This window comes from Megachile rotundata, chromosome 1 (genome assembly GCF_050947335.1).
Source record: "Megachile rotundata isolate GNS110a chromosome 1, iyMegRotu1, whole genome shotgun sequence".
Classification (NCBI taxonomy): domain Eukaryota; kingdom Metazoa; phylum Arthropoda; class Insecta; order Hymenoptera; family Megachilidae; genus Megachile; species Megachile rotundata.
This window is the reverse complement of record NC_134983.1, coordinates 21,406,422-21,423,062: the sequence shown is the minus strand read 5'-3', so window position 1 is coordinate 21,423,062 and position 16,641 is coordinate 21,406,422. Positions and strand designations below refer to the sequence as shown.

The window sequence follows — 16,641 nt, the reverse complement described above, 5'->3', positions numbered from 1 at the left end:
CGCTCCGAATTCCCCACGTCCCGAATTCCACACGTCCCGAATTCCACACGTCCCGAATTCCACACGTCCCGAATTCCCCACGTCCCGAATTCCCCACGTCCCCAAATTCCCACGTCCCGAATTCCCCACGTCCCCAAATTCCCACGTCCCGAATTCCCCACGTCCCCAAATTCCCACGTCCCGAATTCCCCACGTCCCCAAATTCCCACGTCCCGAATTCCCCACGTCCCCAAATTCCCACGTCCCGAATTCCCCACGTCCCCGAATTCCCCACGTCCCCGAATTCCCCACGCTCCGAATTCCCCACGTCCCCAAATTCCCCACGCTCCGAATTCCCGACGTCCCGAATTCCACACGTCCCGAATTCCCCACGTCCCCAAATTCCCACGTGCCCGAAATCCCCACGCTCCGAATTCCCCACGTCCCCAAATTCCCCACGTCCCAAATACCCCACGTCCCAAATTCCCCACGTCCCGAATTCCTCACGTCCCCAAATCCCCACGTCCCCAAATCCCCACGTCCCCAAATCCCCACGTCCCCAAATCCCCACGTCCCCAAATCCCTACATCCCCAAATCCCCATGTCCCAAAATCCCTAAATTCCAAAACCCAAATCCCAAGTTCCCAATTCCCCTAAATTCCAAATCCCCAAATTCTCATTCGCAGTTGCTGTACATTTCTAGCCCACACCGAACAAACATTCACTCTCCGATTCGTCATTCGATGAAAATTCCAAGCTATTCCGATCCCAACGTGAACAAAAAACACACCGTTTCTCAATCAGTTCCGAAAGATTCATCTAAAAGTCTACAATCCAGCTTCCACGAAATTTAAAACTCAAGGTATTCCTGATGTCAAGGTTCTCTCGTCTCCTTAGTGACCTCTTTACATCCCCATTAACATTTCTACTCCTCGCCATATCAAAGAGTTCACCTTATCTAAAAATACACTAATCTTCCAATCCAACAATTTCAATAAATCCAAAAATCACAAAATATCTAAAAGTCCAACAAAAGAAATGAAAATATGCAGCGTACACTTCTTAGGAAGCCATTGCAGCCGAGTGACCGTATACATGTTCAAAGCTGCTCACGAATGACCCAGAATCCATCCACGCATCGAACACGTTTGCCTTCCCTTCGTAAGATTCTAAAATTCTCGTTAGCAAAATCGGGACAAGATATGCTTCTATAAAATCTTCATGTCGGAAAATGTTGAAGATGTCTTTAGCGGAGGAGCGAAGGGTAACCGGTGGTTCCGTGACCCGGAAAATGCTCGGCAGGGAAGTTGGCAGTGTCTGTGAGTTAGTCGGTGACACTGTCGTTTCCGGTTCTCCCGATGGCCGAGCGGTCGGCTGACCGTTGGAATTCAGCGGCGCAGGGGCTGGAGAAGAAGGAGACGAGGACTACTCGAAGGAGGAAGAAGGGAACACACGGTGGACTGTGGGTTTCGCCAAGAAGACGCAAGGTAACGGTAAATCCGCGGCCGCCGGCGTCCGATGAACCCACTCTCAGCCTCGCGTTGTCCGTTCAACAGAACACCGGCTCTTTGTCCGTGTGTCTGGGTTCGTTTGGTGTGCGTTGTTCGCGGGCAACCACGCGGATGGACGAGCCGAAGTGCGACGAGGACAGAGGAGCCCCGTTGGCGGACCATGGAGAGAGACGGCGAGACGCTCCGAAGCCTTGTCATCGAATTATTACCAGGTGAATAGGTGTGTATGGTTATAGTCTCCGCGTGCCGTGTTACAACGTGAACGGCATTCGAGTCGCTTCGTAGCCGGGATCGTGGTTTTCCTGCGCCTTCGAACGGAGAGAGAGGTCGGGGACGAGGAAGAAGCCTGGACACACCGACAGGTTGCGTCATCGACAGGGGAGGGGTGGGGTTAGTATCCGGAAATTGGGTCGTTCGAGTTTGATGGACGCTCACTATCCGCTTCGTTTCCTTAACGATGCTACTCGACTTTTATTATTTAACCCATTCTTATACAACTGTGTGCGATAATCGAAGATATCGATGAAGAGTTCCATTTGTGGATCGACTTGCCAGTGTGGGAATTTGGGAAATGTACAGGGACTTCACGGTCTAGAAATGTAATCTAGAATGATAAAACCGCGGGCTGAAATAAATCATAACCTGACCTGACTCAATTTCTGACTTATAACCTAACTGCCTGGCTGGCTTGACTGATCCGGACTTCTAAATGACAGTACGAATTAAAATTATAAATGGTATATGTTATGTATTCATATGTATGTTAATGTACATATGTGATGTTAAATGTAATGTTATATGTGAGGTATATCAATATGCATACATGTGTGTTAATATACATATGTGATGTTAAATGTAATGTTATATGTGATGTATGTCAATATACATATATGTATGTTAATATACATATGTGATGTTAAATGTAATGTTATATGTGATGTATGTCAATATTCATATATGTGTGTTAATATACATATGTGATGTTAAATGTAATGTTATATGAGATGTATATTAATATAGATATATGTATGTTAATATACATATGTGATGTTAAATGTAATGTTATATGAGATGTATATTAATATAGATATATGTATGTTAATATACATATGTGATGTTAAATGTAATATTATATGTGATGTATATCAATATGCATACATGTGTGTTAATGTACATATGTGATGTTAAATGTAATGTTATATGTGATATATGTCAATATACATATATGTGTGTTAATATACATATGTGATGTTAAATGTAATGTTATATGTGATTTATATCAATATACATATATGTATGTTAATATACATATGTGATGTTAAATGTAATGTTATATGTGATGTATATCAATATACATATATGTGTGTGTTAATATACATATGTGATGTTAAACGTAATGTTATATGTAATGTATGTCAATATACATATATGTGTGTTAATATACATATGTGATGTTAAATGTAATGTTATATGCGATGCATATGAATATACATATGTGTATGTTAATACGTATGTTAATATACATATGTGCATATGGACGTCTTCAATTATGAATACATATCCTCCAAAAAAGTGTGAAACGAAGTTACGTTCCATTTGTCACGTATCATACTTAATGACCAGAAGCACATGTTCTTGAATTTGTTTCAAGTTTTAGCGTCATACAGTAGATTCTGACCCGATAGAATCGTTGACCGAGGTGAAAAGTGAACAACCTACCAAGGGAAATTCTGCGAGCGTCAATACCGATGAAATGGAAAACGCCAGACCTCCTCTCATCTGTGAGTCCTATCGTTTACGTCATTCGCCGTTAATTTCACATTGGCCAGACGAGTATCCAGTTACGTTTCTCTTCCCCAGTTCTCGATTCGTTCTTAAACATCCAATCATTAATTACTCGTATCATGCTACTCATTTTCCTTTTAATAAGACGGTATGATACATTATAATTCTCATTTTAGTAGCGTAATATCTGACGGTCACCGTACGACTGCTATTCGTTGTATTGTCATGTATTATAATAATGTGCGTTGGTATACGACGCGTTGTAAGTTGAAGTGTTCTATTGGGGCGCATTGTAATTTAGTGCGCTACAAGTTGACGCACTGCGATTCGATGCTTTGAGAGGCCATGCGCTATTATTCGGCGCGTAGGGAGTCCATGTGCTGTGATTCGACGCGTAGGAAGTCAGTGCGCCATATCTCGGCGCGTAGGAAATCGATGCGCTGTAATTCGGCGCGTTGGAAGTCGATGCGCTGTAATTCGGCGCGTTGGAAGTCGATGCGCTGTGATTCGGCGCGTTGGAAGTCGATGCGCTAGAATTCCACACGTAGGAAGTCGATGCGCTGTAATTTGGCGCGTTGGAAGTCGATGCGCTGGAATTCCACGCGTTGGAAGTCGATGCGTTGGAATTCCACGCGTAGGAAATCGATGCGCTAGAATTCCATGCGTAGGAAGTCGATGCGCTGTGATTCGGTGCGTTGGAAATCGATGCGTTGGAATTCCACGCGTAGGAAATCGATGCGCTAGAATTCCATGCGTAGGAAGTCGATGCGCTGTGATTCGGCGCGTTGGAAGTCGATGCGCTGGAATTTCACGCGTAGGAAGTCGATACGCTGGAATTCCATGCGTAGGTAATCGATGCGCTGGAATTCCACGCGTAGGAACTCCATGCGCAGTAATTTCTGCGCGTAGCGAGTCGATGCGCAGTAATTCTGCGCGTAGGGAGTCCCTGCGCAGTAATTCTGCGCGTAGGGAATCGATGCGCAGTAATCCAACGCGTTGGAAATTGATGCGCTGTAATTCAACGCGTTGGAAATTGATGCGCTGTAACCCAACGCGTTAGATATTGATGCGCTGTAATTCAACGCATTGTAAATCACCTATAAAGAATCTCCCTATTCCTCCCTCTCCCACATTTAAACTCGCAGTAATATATTACAAAATAATACAGTAACGCAACACATTATAACCGCGAAAATCAAAGCTAAATAAACATAAATATTTTACATATAAAAATAAATTTGTCATCATCATAAAAAATATCGAATTACTAAAGAATTAACTAGGAAAGCGCGTATATAAGAACGTCTGAGAAGAAAAGGAATGATTGTACGTTACGTGCATACGTGAGAAGCGAAGGATACGAAAGGACATGCAAGAAGGGAGAAAGGACAAAACACAGAGGAGGCAGAATACAGTTATCCCTGGCTCGGTGAGTTCTTGCTATAGTCACGTTAGCCGTTCTTCTTTTCAAATTTCCTGCTATTATTCTCCATCCTTGCTTGCACATTAATTAGCCCTGTTCGAATGAGAAACTTCACATGTTCATGGAAATTCTCTTTCCGGCTATCGCGTTCGCATTAATTTGTAAAACATTTATTAAAAATTCTATCGTCATTGAACTATTCTTTACGTTAACATACGTGCGATAAGTACTTCCTTAGTATTTATTATTGAATTAAATTCATGGTGAAAATATTCCTTACTGTGTCTTTTAAATAAAATGGTGATATAGTATGTATAATATTAATTGAATATGATCATTGTTTCTGTTTTTTATTGGTACTTTTATTGTAATTGATAATTTGGTGCTTTAATAATTGAACTTGATTAATAAACCACAGTAATGAATAACTACATGCAGTTATAGAGAATTGTTCACTTTAACAATTTGATGAGAAGCTAAAAAACTTGTATGACATTTTAAAATTTCTATGTAAAGCTATCTGACAGAATTACTCAAAGATAATCACCAGAGTTATTTTTTAAATTTGCAGACTAAAAGGTGATGCATGTAGAGTAATAAGTAGTGTAGGTTCAAAAATACTACTTCAGCTGATGAAGTTTTTTATTAGGACCTTCATTGTAACTAATAATTTGGTGCTTTAATAATTGAACTTGATTAATAAAGCACAGTAATGAATAACTACATACAGTTATACATAGTTATTCATTTTAACAATTTGGTGAGAAGCTAAAAAACTTGTATGACATTTTAAAATTTCTATATAAAGCTCCTATCTGATAGAATTATTCAAAGATTCTCATTACAATTATTTTTTAAATTTGCAAAGTAAAAAGTGGTGCATGTAGAGTAATAAGTAGTGTAGGTTCAAAAATACTACTTCAGCTGATGAAGTTTTTTATTAGGACCTTCATTGTAACTAATAATTTGGTGCTTAATAATTGAACTTGATTAATAAAGCATAGCAACGAATAACTACATGCAGTTATACATAGTCGTTCACTTTAACAATTTGATGAGAAACTAAAAAACTTGTACGCCATTTTGAAAATTTTACATAACGCTCCTGTCTGACAGAATTACTCAACGATTCTCACAAGAATCATTTTTTAAATTTGCAGAGTAAGTGGTGCATGCAGAGTAATAAGAAGTGTAGGTTCAAAAATACTACTTCAGCTGATGAAGTTTTTTATTAGGACCTTCATTGTAACTAATAATTTGGTGCTTTAATAATTGAACTTGATCAATAAAGCACAGTAATGAATAACTACATACAGTTATACATAGTTATTCACTTTAACAATTTGATGAGAAACTAAAAAACTTGTACGCCATTTTGAAAATTTTACATAAAGCTCCTGTTGAAAGAATTACTCAATGATTTTCACCAAAATTATTTTTTAAATTTGCAGAGTAAGTGATGCATGCAGACTAAAAAGAGGTGTAGGTTCAAAAACACTACTTCATCTGACAAAGTCAATCACATGTACGTTAAAGTTACAATAGCACAAAGTCGATCAGACACAAAAGAAGATACGAAAGCTCGCAGAACAACAAAAGCAAAACGAAAAAGAAAAACGTTCGTAAGAAGAAGAGGAAACGCAGAGGTATCGAGGTGCATACACACGTAGGAAGATCGATTCTCGAGCGATCGAGCGAGTGCGTGGGGACCAGTGTTCGCCCCCGATGACTCGTTGACTCACTGACTCCTCAACGGGCTTACCGTTAACCAGCAAAAGTGAACCAAGTAAGTCGTGTCTCTGGAACTTGCGGTACCGATTGTATGTATGTACAGTATACTCTACGTGTGGGACGATTTAAAGCTCGCCATTGTCGCTGCTCGAATATATACGGAAGGGATGTTTAAAGAAAGTGCGAGCGAACCGATCCTCTCTTCGACCGGTCTTTAAACCGTGACTTTTACTGGCCGCCATCGGATCTTTCGAGAAATATCTGAGCGTATTATTCCGGATTTTAACGATAACGTTTAGAGGCGGTGTTGTATTTTAACGATAATATCGATTATTTTGTATGGGATGTTCGATGACGAGATTGATTATGTTTATAATATGGAGATATCGATTATTTTGTGTCTGATAATCGATAATTAGATTGATTATGTTTATAATATGGAGATATCGATTATTTTGTATCTGATATTCGATAATGTGATTGATTATGTTTATAATATGGAGATATCAATTATTTTGTGTCTGATATTCGATAATGAGATTGATTATGTTTATAATATGGAGATATCGATTATTTTGTGTCTGATACTCGATAATTAGATTGATTACGTTTATAATGTTAAAATATCGATTATTTTGTATTTGATATTCGATAACGAGATTGATTATGTTTATAATATCGAGATATCGTTTATTTCTTATCTGATATTCGATAACTCGATTGATTACATTTATAGTATCGAAATATCGATTATTAACTCGATGTATTAATTCGATAATTAATATATCGACAACATCGATAATTCGATAACTGATGCGTCGATAAATGACATATCGATAACATTGATAGTTCGATAATATTCACAATTCGATAGATATATCGATAACTTGATATGTCGATAACATTGATAATTCGATAATCGATATATCGATAGTATTGATAATTCTATAGTTGACGTATCGATAACATGATATATCGATTACATTTGTAATTCGATAATCGATATATCGATAACATTTGTAATTCGATAATCGATATATCGATGACATTTGTAATTCGATAATCGATATATCGATTACATTTATAATTCGATAATCGATATATCGATTACATTTATAATTCGATAATCGATATATCGATTACATTTGTAATTCGATAATCGATATATCGATTACATTTGTAATTCGATAAGTGACATATCGATTACATTTATAATTCGATAATCGATATATCGATAACATGATGTATCGATTACATTTATAATTCGATAATCGATATATCGATAACCTTGATAATCCGATAACTGACTTATCGATAAGTGACATATCGATTACATTTATAATTCGATAATCGATATATCGATAACATTGACAATTCGATAGCTGAAGTATCAATAAAGAACCCAATATTTTACCTAATCCACCTCAATAAGGTAACCTAATTTAATAAATTATATAATGTAACATCATGTAATTTAACCCGATCCATAACTTATTAAATTATGCAACCTATACCATTAGTTATCTAACCTAAAATAAGATAATCTAATATAATTTAACCAATCAAATCATAACCTATATTTTCCATTGCAAAACTTGTCTAATAAAAAATAATATAAAAACAGATGTTTCTCATTAGAAAAAAAAATAAAGAAAAAATGTTATTAATTACCCTATGTACGAAACATATGATTTTCTACGGTGAATTATTTAATTTTTGAAAAGGGTTGGACCATATGGTCGAAGGTGAAAAGCGGACGATTTTCAAAAGTCGCTCATCTTATCTCGGACGAGGTAACTTCTAAAGGGAAGTAAAAAAAAAGGCTCCATCGGGGGTGTGTTTAGTCCGAGAACCTCCGAAAGAATGCAGAAGATGAATTTGGTCGAAAAAACTTGCTCGGAGGCTTTGATTTCCGGGTTGTAACATATGTTCCGTACAGATGCTTCATCATTTTCTGCTCAAACGCTGCTTCTTACGTTACCGAATGAGATTGCTGAATTTCTTTCATGCTTTATACCATAATGGTATTGTAAAATCATGCGAATTGACTGATTTCTTTACCGTAAATCTCGAGATTTGAATGCGGCAAAAATTAAAGCCTTCGAATGAAATTCAAATCAGTAAATTAAAACCAAGAGTAAATTCGTATCTAGGAATTAAAACGAAAAGCAACTTCATTTATCTCGAAATTAAAACTTCAATTAATTACTACAACTAGTAAATGATCAAACTTCGTGTATACGATTGTAACTTAAATTCGAGATTACGTTTATTACAAAGTTTTTGCTTTTAGAAGCGTAAAACAACCCGATACGTTTAACGAAATGTTAGATAAATTAATTGATAATTACGGCATAGAGCGAGGTATTTGGTTAAATAATTCGATCGGAGGCGAGACTGTAAGGAAACACGTTCCTTCGAGCACAAGTCATCGAAACGATTCGTAGGTTGTGAAAATAGGAGCGTCCTTCGCGGTAAAGAGTGTCGATTACCGTAGGTAAATTGCGTGACAGAGCGGCGCGACGCCATTGAAGAGAGAACCGGCGGACCTTGACAGTGCCGGACTCCTTGACGGTACACCGGTGTCAGTGAACCGACCAACAGGACGACGAACGAGCAGGAACGATCCAAGGATACATTCTGTACCGTCTGACGATCACTAGACATTGCGGTCTTCCTTTCTTTTCGAACCGTTCCTCAAATTGTTTTATTATTTTCTTCGACGCTACGAAGTCACCGCTAGCGTAACTATTTTTCTCTATAAATGCTGAATCATCGCATGCGTCGCGATGCTTCGTTGAATTAATCCGATGAAACGATAGCATAAGATCGTATGAAACATTTCCATAAGTATTTCAATGACTTACTCATTTTTAGGAGAATCGGAACGATACCGATGCGATACATGATATAGCGATGATGCTATATAATTTGTGATGCAATAACGCGAGATAGAACATGCGATATATCGCATGGGAAGACAATATAGTATAGTCGAGACGATGTACTGATAAGTGCAACGCAGTGATAATGTAACGCAGGGCGATATAGCAAGTGGTGGTACTGTACGTGGCAATATAACGCGAGGGAATACAATGCGATACGATATAGAGCGTAATAATGCATCACAGGGCGATATAGTAAGTGTAGTAACGGCACGTGCGATATAACGCGTGGGAATACAACGCGTGGCAATATAACGCGAGGGAACTCAACGCGTGATAATATAGCAAGTACTAATACAATGCGTGGTGATATAACGCGTAGGAACTCAACGCCTGGCAATATAGCGCGTGGAAACTCAGCATGTGGCGATATACGCGTGAGAACTCAACGCGTGGTAGTGCAACGCGTGGGAACACAGCGCATGGCGATATAATGCGTGGGAATACAACGCGTGGCGATATAACGCGTGGGAATGCAACGCGTGGCGATATAACACGTGGGATCTCAACGCGTGGCGATATAACGCGTGCGAATGCAGCGCGTGGCGATATAACGCGTGGGAATGCAACGCGTAGGAATTCAACGCGTGGCGATATAACGCGTGAGAATGCAACGCGTGGCAATATAACGCGTGGGAACTCAACGCGTGGCGATATAACGCGTGGGAACTCAACGCATGGCGATATAACGCGTGGGAACTCAACGCATGGCGATATAACGCGTGGGAACTCAACGCATGGCGATATAACGCGTGGGAACTCAACGCGTGGGAACTCAACGCGTGGCGATATAACGCGTGGGAACTCAACGCATGGCGATATAACGCGTAGGAATTCAATGCGTGGCGATATAACGCGTGGGAATGCAACGTGTGGCGATATAACGCGTAGGAATGCAACGCGTGGCGATATAACGCGTGGGAATGCAACGCGTGGCGATATAACGCGTGGGAACACAACGCGTAGCGATACAACGCATGGTAATGCTACGCATGGCGATATAACGCGTGATAATGCAATCACACGACTATAACACTCATGGCGATATATCGCGTTACAAAATAACATATAGTTTGCCAGAAAAAAAGATTTTACTACTCTACATACTTGGATTTTCCAAAATTCATTAAATTACCAATACAATTACATGCAATATAACAAAAGCCCACCGTAATGTAAGACACTATAAAATGCTTGCTGCAAATTACTTAATTTTATGATCAGCTTTCAAACAGACAATCTACACGTTTTAAACCGCGACAGCTATTAGCGCGATGGTTCAACAATAGTCCAAAAGAAGCTTGTAATTATTATGTTTCCACGGTAGAATATGGTCAGCGCAATTTGGCGTCTAACGAGACAAATGACGCGACCGTATTTTGCATACAGTCTACGCTGCATTAACCACTAATTATTATTCCGTCGAAGGCGATATATCATTGTGTTTCGTTGGAGCCGTATGTTAACCCTATCGTCGTCTCGTATTGTTTAATAGTTAATTAGAATTGTACGTTCTTGTAGAATTCAATAGAATGAATTGAATGTACTCCTTGTAGGTTTACGCGAACTTCCAGACGACTATTTTAAATATTTTAAATAGACAGGGTGTCGTGTAGATAATAAGCGAACATTTAGATAGCATTGCTATCTGATATTATTACTGTATAAATTTTCAGGTTCGTAACATTTCATAGTGTCTTAAACCTATTTCAATTTTTAGTTAAAATATAAAGTGAATTTAATAGCAAAAAGTCCTTTGTACAGAATTTTGAAATAAAGCAAAGACTTGCAAAGATCATAAATAAATTTTGTACCAAAATCAATGTGTTTGAGAATAAAAATTTATTGAAGAAGAGATAAATGTTTGCAGTAGACACTTACCTTTGCTGACTTGAAAAGAGCCTCAACGAAGCACGCTGCAAAGGTACCTCTTCTTTCCTCATAGGTAAATGAACGTTCTCAACCCCTTGCTGTTTGCGGAAACAACCCTTCCTGCTTCCGTCTAGAACCCTAAAAAACACGACCGTCGTTAAAGATACGATAATCGACTTAATCCTTCCGTCCCTCGTACTTTCACCCTTTTTTTTTGCTCACCTTTAATGACGAGAATTTTCAGCATGCGGATTGAGAAAAAAGTATTGGAAACGGTGGATTGAAAAGATTCCTCTTTTTATGCCTTCGACTTCTGAACGAGCCATAAACCCTTCCGTCGGATCTGCAAAAGAAATATAACGCACTTTCAGTTAAAACTTTTATTAACCCACACCTTTTTCTACAAAACATTCTATATCTGGCAGAGTTAATTTTTTATGCTTGTAAAGATTCATGTTATGACAGAAACTTTTCTTTTCATTTGAAATTATATAATCTTAAGGGTTTGAGAGTTTCATCGAGGATTTTATGTAGAAGATGTATTTGTACTAGTAATATTATGTGTACATAATACCGATGCACCGAGCTAACCGATGCACCGAGCTACCGAATTACTGATCCACCGATCCAGCGACCCACCGATCTAGCAATCCACTAATCCACCAATCCACCGATCCACCGATCTAGCAATCCACCGATCCACCGATTTAGCAATCCACCGATCCACCAATCCACCGATCTAGCAATTCACCGATCCACCGATCCACCGATTTAGCAGTCCACCGATCCACCGATCCACCGATCCACCGATCTACCGATCTAGCAATCCACTTATCCACCAATCCATCGATCTAGCAATCCACCGATCCACCGATCTAGCAATCCACTGATCCACCAATCCACCGATCCACCGATCCACCGATCCACCGATCCACCGATCCACCGATCCACCGATCCACCGATCCACCGATCCACCGATCCACCGATCCACCGATCCACCGATCCACCGATCCACCGATCCACCGATCCACCGATCTACCGATCTAGCAATCCACTGATCCACCAATCCACCGATCTAGCAATCCACCGATCCACCGATCTAGCAATCCACTGATCCACCAATCCACCGATCTAGAAATCCACTGATTCACCGATCCACCAATCTAGCAATCCACTGATCCACCAATCCACCGATCTAGCAATCCACCGATCCACCGATCCACCGATCTAGCAATCCACTGATCCACCAATCCACCGATCTAGCAATCCACTGATCCACCGATCCACCGATCCACCGATCCACCGATCTAGCAATCCACTGATCCACCGATCCACCGATCCACCGATCCGCCGATCCACCGATCCACCGATCCACCGATCCACCGATCCACCGATCTAGCAATCCACTGATCCACCAATCCACCGATCTAGCAATCCACCGATCCACCGATCCACCGATCTAGCAATCCACCGATCCACCGATCCACCGATCCACCGATCCACCGATCTAGTGATCCACCGATCCACCGATCCATCGATCCACCGATCTAGCAGTCCACCGAATTACTGACCCATCAATCTACCGATCATTCAATGGGTTTTAAAACATCAAAACTCAGTCATCCACATCAATTTGAAGACCATGATCTTTGTTTATAATATGCGAGCGCATTAGTACACGCAATTCTGATGACGGTACATCATAAGATACGTAAGAACCGATAACGCAACGAATTACGTACGTTAATGACAATAATTAGCAAGATAGATCTTTCACCGGCATTAATGGACTAGATGAGTAACGTTACCGAATGAGTCTACTTTCGAAATGCCAACGTGTAATTAGTCAAGATCAAGGCGGATTGCATTGCTTACTTTCTGGCTTCTATACAATTATTTATGATTACTAGACGTAATACTGTTTTGTAACAGCACACGTTACTCAATTTATATTAGTAATCATTTTAAACAGCATATTTAAGTTCCTATATTCAAAACTTTTCATTTAACTCTTTGGTTACAATTTACTTATCGGGTGCTTAATATTCATATATACAATATTAAAACAAATAATGAAAGCTTAAATGTTACGTTATTTTGTATTCATAAATTCTTCACTTTGCAAATTCTGATTGGACTCAAATTGACGTGCATTAAAAATTGAAATAAAATTAGTCACATTTGGACAGTGAGTCACATGTCAGACTCGTCAAGGAATTAAAAATTGTAAATCACCGTAAAATTTCAGATAGTTAAACAGAGCAGTACTTCGGTATTTCATAAAACACACAAAAGACATAAAATTTCATAAAACACATTGCTAACAAATATCAGCTTCAATAATTTTCCTAATCAATTCTCCTCTCATTCTTAATATATCGTATTAATTTTACGATTCATGTTTGTACACATAATTAGTATCCCCAAGACAAAAAACTTTCCCCTGCAAAAGGGTACGAAAGCAGCTTAAGTTTAAACAAAAAATTGACTTCGCTTACGAGGTACTTAACTTTTGGTTTCTGAAAGAGTGTCCTTCGTAACAAGCTTTGATCGAGCCGGTAGAAAAAGATTCGTAAAAAAATGTCCAGCAACGGACAGTGCATTGACAGGGGATGAAAAAGTCGAGGAAAAAGTTGACTCCGGCGCGTAACGCGGAGGATTAACTCGGAAGAGGTAATTCGTTGTTGGGTGGTTTACGACGTGCCTGAAGGGTTAAGAATCCAAGAAATTGTGGATTACCCTTTGAAATCCGCGACCATAACCGTCCTTTTTTCGAACGAGGCGAAACTCCGGATTAGCAAGAGTCTTAGGAGTCAATGCATTCTGTAAATATTTGAGGACTTTGGTCATTTGACACGTTGGTAATTTCCGGGTTGTCCGTAAATAATATCGTAAAACGGACATTTGCAAAATGCAAACGTCGTCGTAAATTTTCTTAGGAATTTGATATTCAACTGCAACGTGAAGAGGTCGGAAGCTTGAAATACCAAAAGATCAAATTATCAAAAAATTGATAGATCGAAGTTCGAAAGAAAGGATCAATAAATCAAAAGATCGAAAAATTGAAACATAAAAAGTTCGGAAGCTTGAAATACTAAAAAATCAAATTATCAAAAAATCGACAGATCAAAGTCCGAAACAAAGTATCAAAATATCGAAAGATCGAAAAATTGAAACATAAAAAGTTCGGAAGCTTGAAATACTAAAAGATCAAATTATCAAAAAATCGACAGATCAAAGTCCGAAAATATCAAAATATCGAAGCATCAAAATATAAAACTACCAGAATACAATAACCCAAAATATAAAAGTCCTTCATAAAACCCTTTAAAAAGGAAAAGCACGTCCTGCCGAGTCGAAGTCCCGACACAAACCTCGCAGTAAAACTTGCACATTACGGCAATTTTCTCTCCGGCCAACGTTAGCCACTGGAAAATATCGACCCCCATAAAACATGTGATTGGTTAAGGTCGGGTATTTCTTGGGACCGCGGACAGAGTACATTGTCGGAAGGTGGAAAAAAAACCACCGATTCCGTTATGGACAGTAGGCAAGGCTTAAAAATAGTCGACGGGACACCATTCGTTCTCTTCTTTTGCGTTGTACAATGGGGTTGGCTCAGAAAAATACTGCTTTATTACCCCCATATATATTACAGGGTTTGCGGAAACGTCGACACGAAATGGACGAGCAAACGCTATACCTGAAAGGGGATTTTTGGAAATTGGAACGATCCAACGGAATATACCTCGTTATTCGTTATTTATTGCCGGTCAAGTTGGGTTAGGTCACTTCGGGTTAAAATGTAACTATAACGGTCGTATGTTTTGTGGAACCTTTTCGCTTTTATGTTTAGAATGTTTAATGATTCTTTGTATTATTTTTTTTTTATTATTCTATTTTTAGTATGTTTAATAATTTAATCATTTTTTTGGTTTAATAAGAATGTTCATATTTTTATTTATGACGATTGTGTATACATTGTATATGCAAGCTTATGTATACATCTATGTATGTGGCAATATAACGTGTGGATATACAATGCAACGCGATATAGTGCGTAATAATGCAACGCGGGGCGATATAGTAAGTGGTGATACGGTACGTGCGATATAACGCGTGGTGATTCAACGCGTGGAAATACAACGCGTGGCCATATAGCGTATGGTAATGCAACGCGTGGTGATATAACGCGTGGCGATGTAACGCGTGATAATCCAACGTATGGCGATATAACGCGTGGAAACTTAACGCGTGGCGATATAACGCGTGGTAATGCAATGTGTAGTAATATAACGCGTGATAATCCAACGCATGGCAATATAACGCGTGGTAATGCAATGCGTAGTGATATAACGCGTGATAATCCAACGCATGGCGATATAACGCGTGGTAATGCAATGCATAGCGATATAACGCGTGATAATCCAACGCATGGCGATATAACGCGTAGGAACTCAAAGCGTGGCGATATAACGCATGGTAATGCAATGCCCAGCGATATAACACGTGGGATCACAACGCATGGCGATGTAACGCGTGGAAACTCGACGCGTGGCGATATAACGCGTGGTAATGCAATGTGTAGTAATATAACGCGTGATAATCCAACGCATGGCGATATAACGCGTGAGAACTCAATGCGTGGCGATATAACGCATGGTAATGCAATGCCCAGCGATATAACACGTGGGATCACAACGCATGGCGGTGTAACGCGTGGAAACTCAACGCGTGGCGATATAACGCGTGGTAATGCAATGTGTAGTAATATAACGCGTGATAATCCAACGCATGGCGATATAACGCGTGAGAACTCAATGCGTGGCGATATAACGCATGGTAATGCAATGCCCAGCGATATAACACGTGGGATCACAACGCATGGCGATTCAACGCGTGGCAGTATATTGCGTGGCAATATAATGCGATATAAATTTTATAAATACTTCAAACTATTCTACAGTTTGAAGTGTTTCTCCCGCTACTAAATTTCGTATCACCACTCTTAAGACCAAGAAAACGACAATAATTTAAATGGAAGCAAAGTACATAAGTTAAGAATTTAATTACTCGCTATTAATTCGAGAGCGTGGAATAAATAACTGATTTTATTTCTTGCACCGATTCATATCTGACATCTGGCTTAATTGCATAGTTCTGTTTCTTGTCAGAGGACGATTCTTCCCTTTTCTTTGGCATACAACTAAAATACAGTATTCAAGCGTAATGCGGCTGTTATACTTGTATATAACTATCATCGGCCTGAGCCGTCCATTATTACATCAATATCTTTTGCGTGGACGTTAACGCACTTTATCCAGTCCCTTCCATTATCATTAACAAACCGGTTAATGAAACGGCTAATTTTCGAGGCCGCTCGCAATTATCCTTT

At 39.3% G+C, this 16,641-nt stretch overlaps 1 protein-coding gene across 8 annotated transcripts in view; it reads right to left on the bottom strand.

The window, feature by feature from the left end:
* The window catches only part of LOC100878345 (transcriptional regulator ovo), a 160,541-nt gene that overhangs the window by 77,208 nt on the left and 66,692 nt on the right, over positions 1–16,641 (bottom strand). For all 8 annotated transcript variants that reach the window (XM_012290081.2, XM_012290076.2, XM_012290079.2 and 5 more), the window contains exons 2-3: positions 11,469–11,589; positions 11,256–11,384 (exon numbers count right to left, since the gene is read on the bottom strand). The gene's annotated coding sequence lies outside the window, so the exon portion shown is untranslated. The remainder of the gene's footprint in view (positions 1–11,255; positions 11,385–11,468; positions 11,590–16,641) is intronic.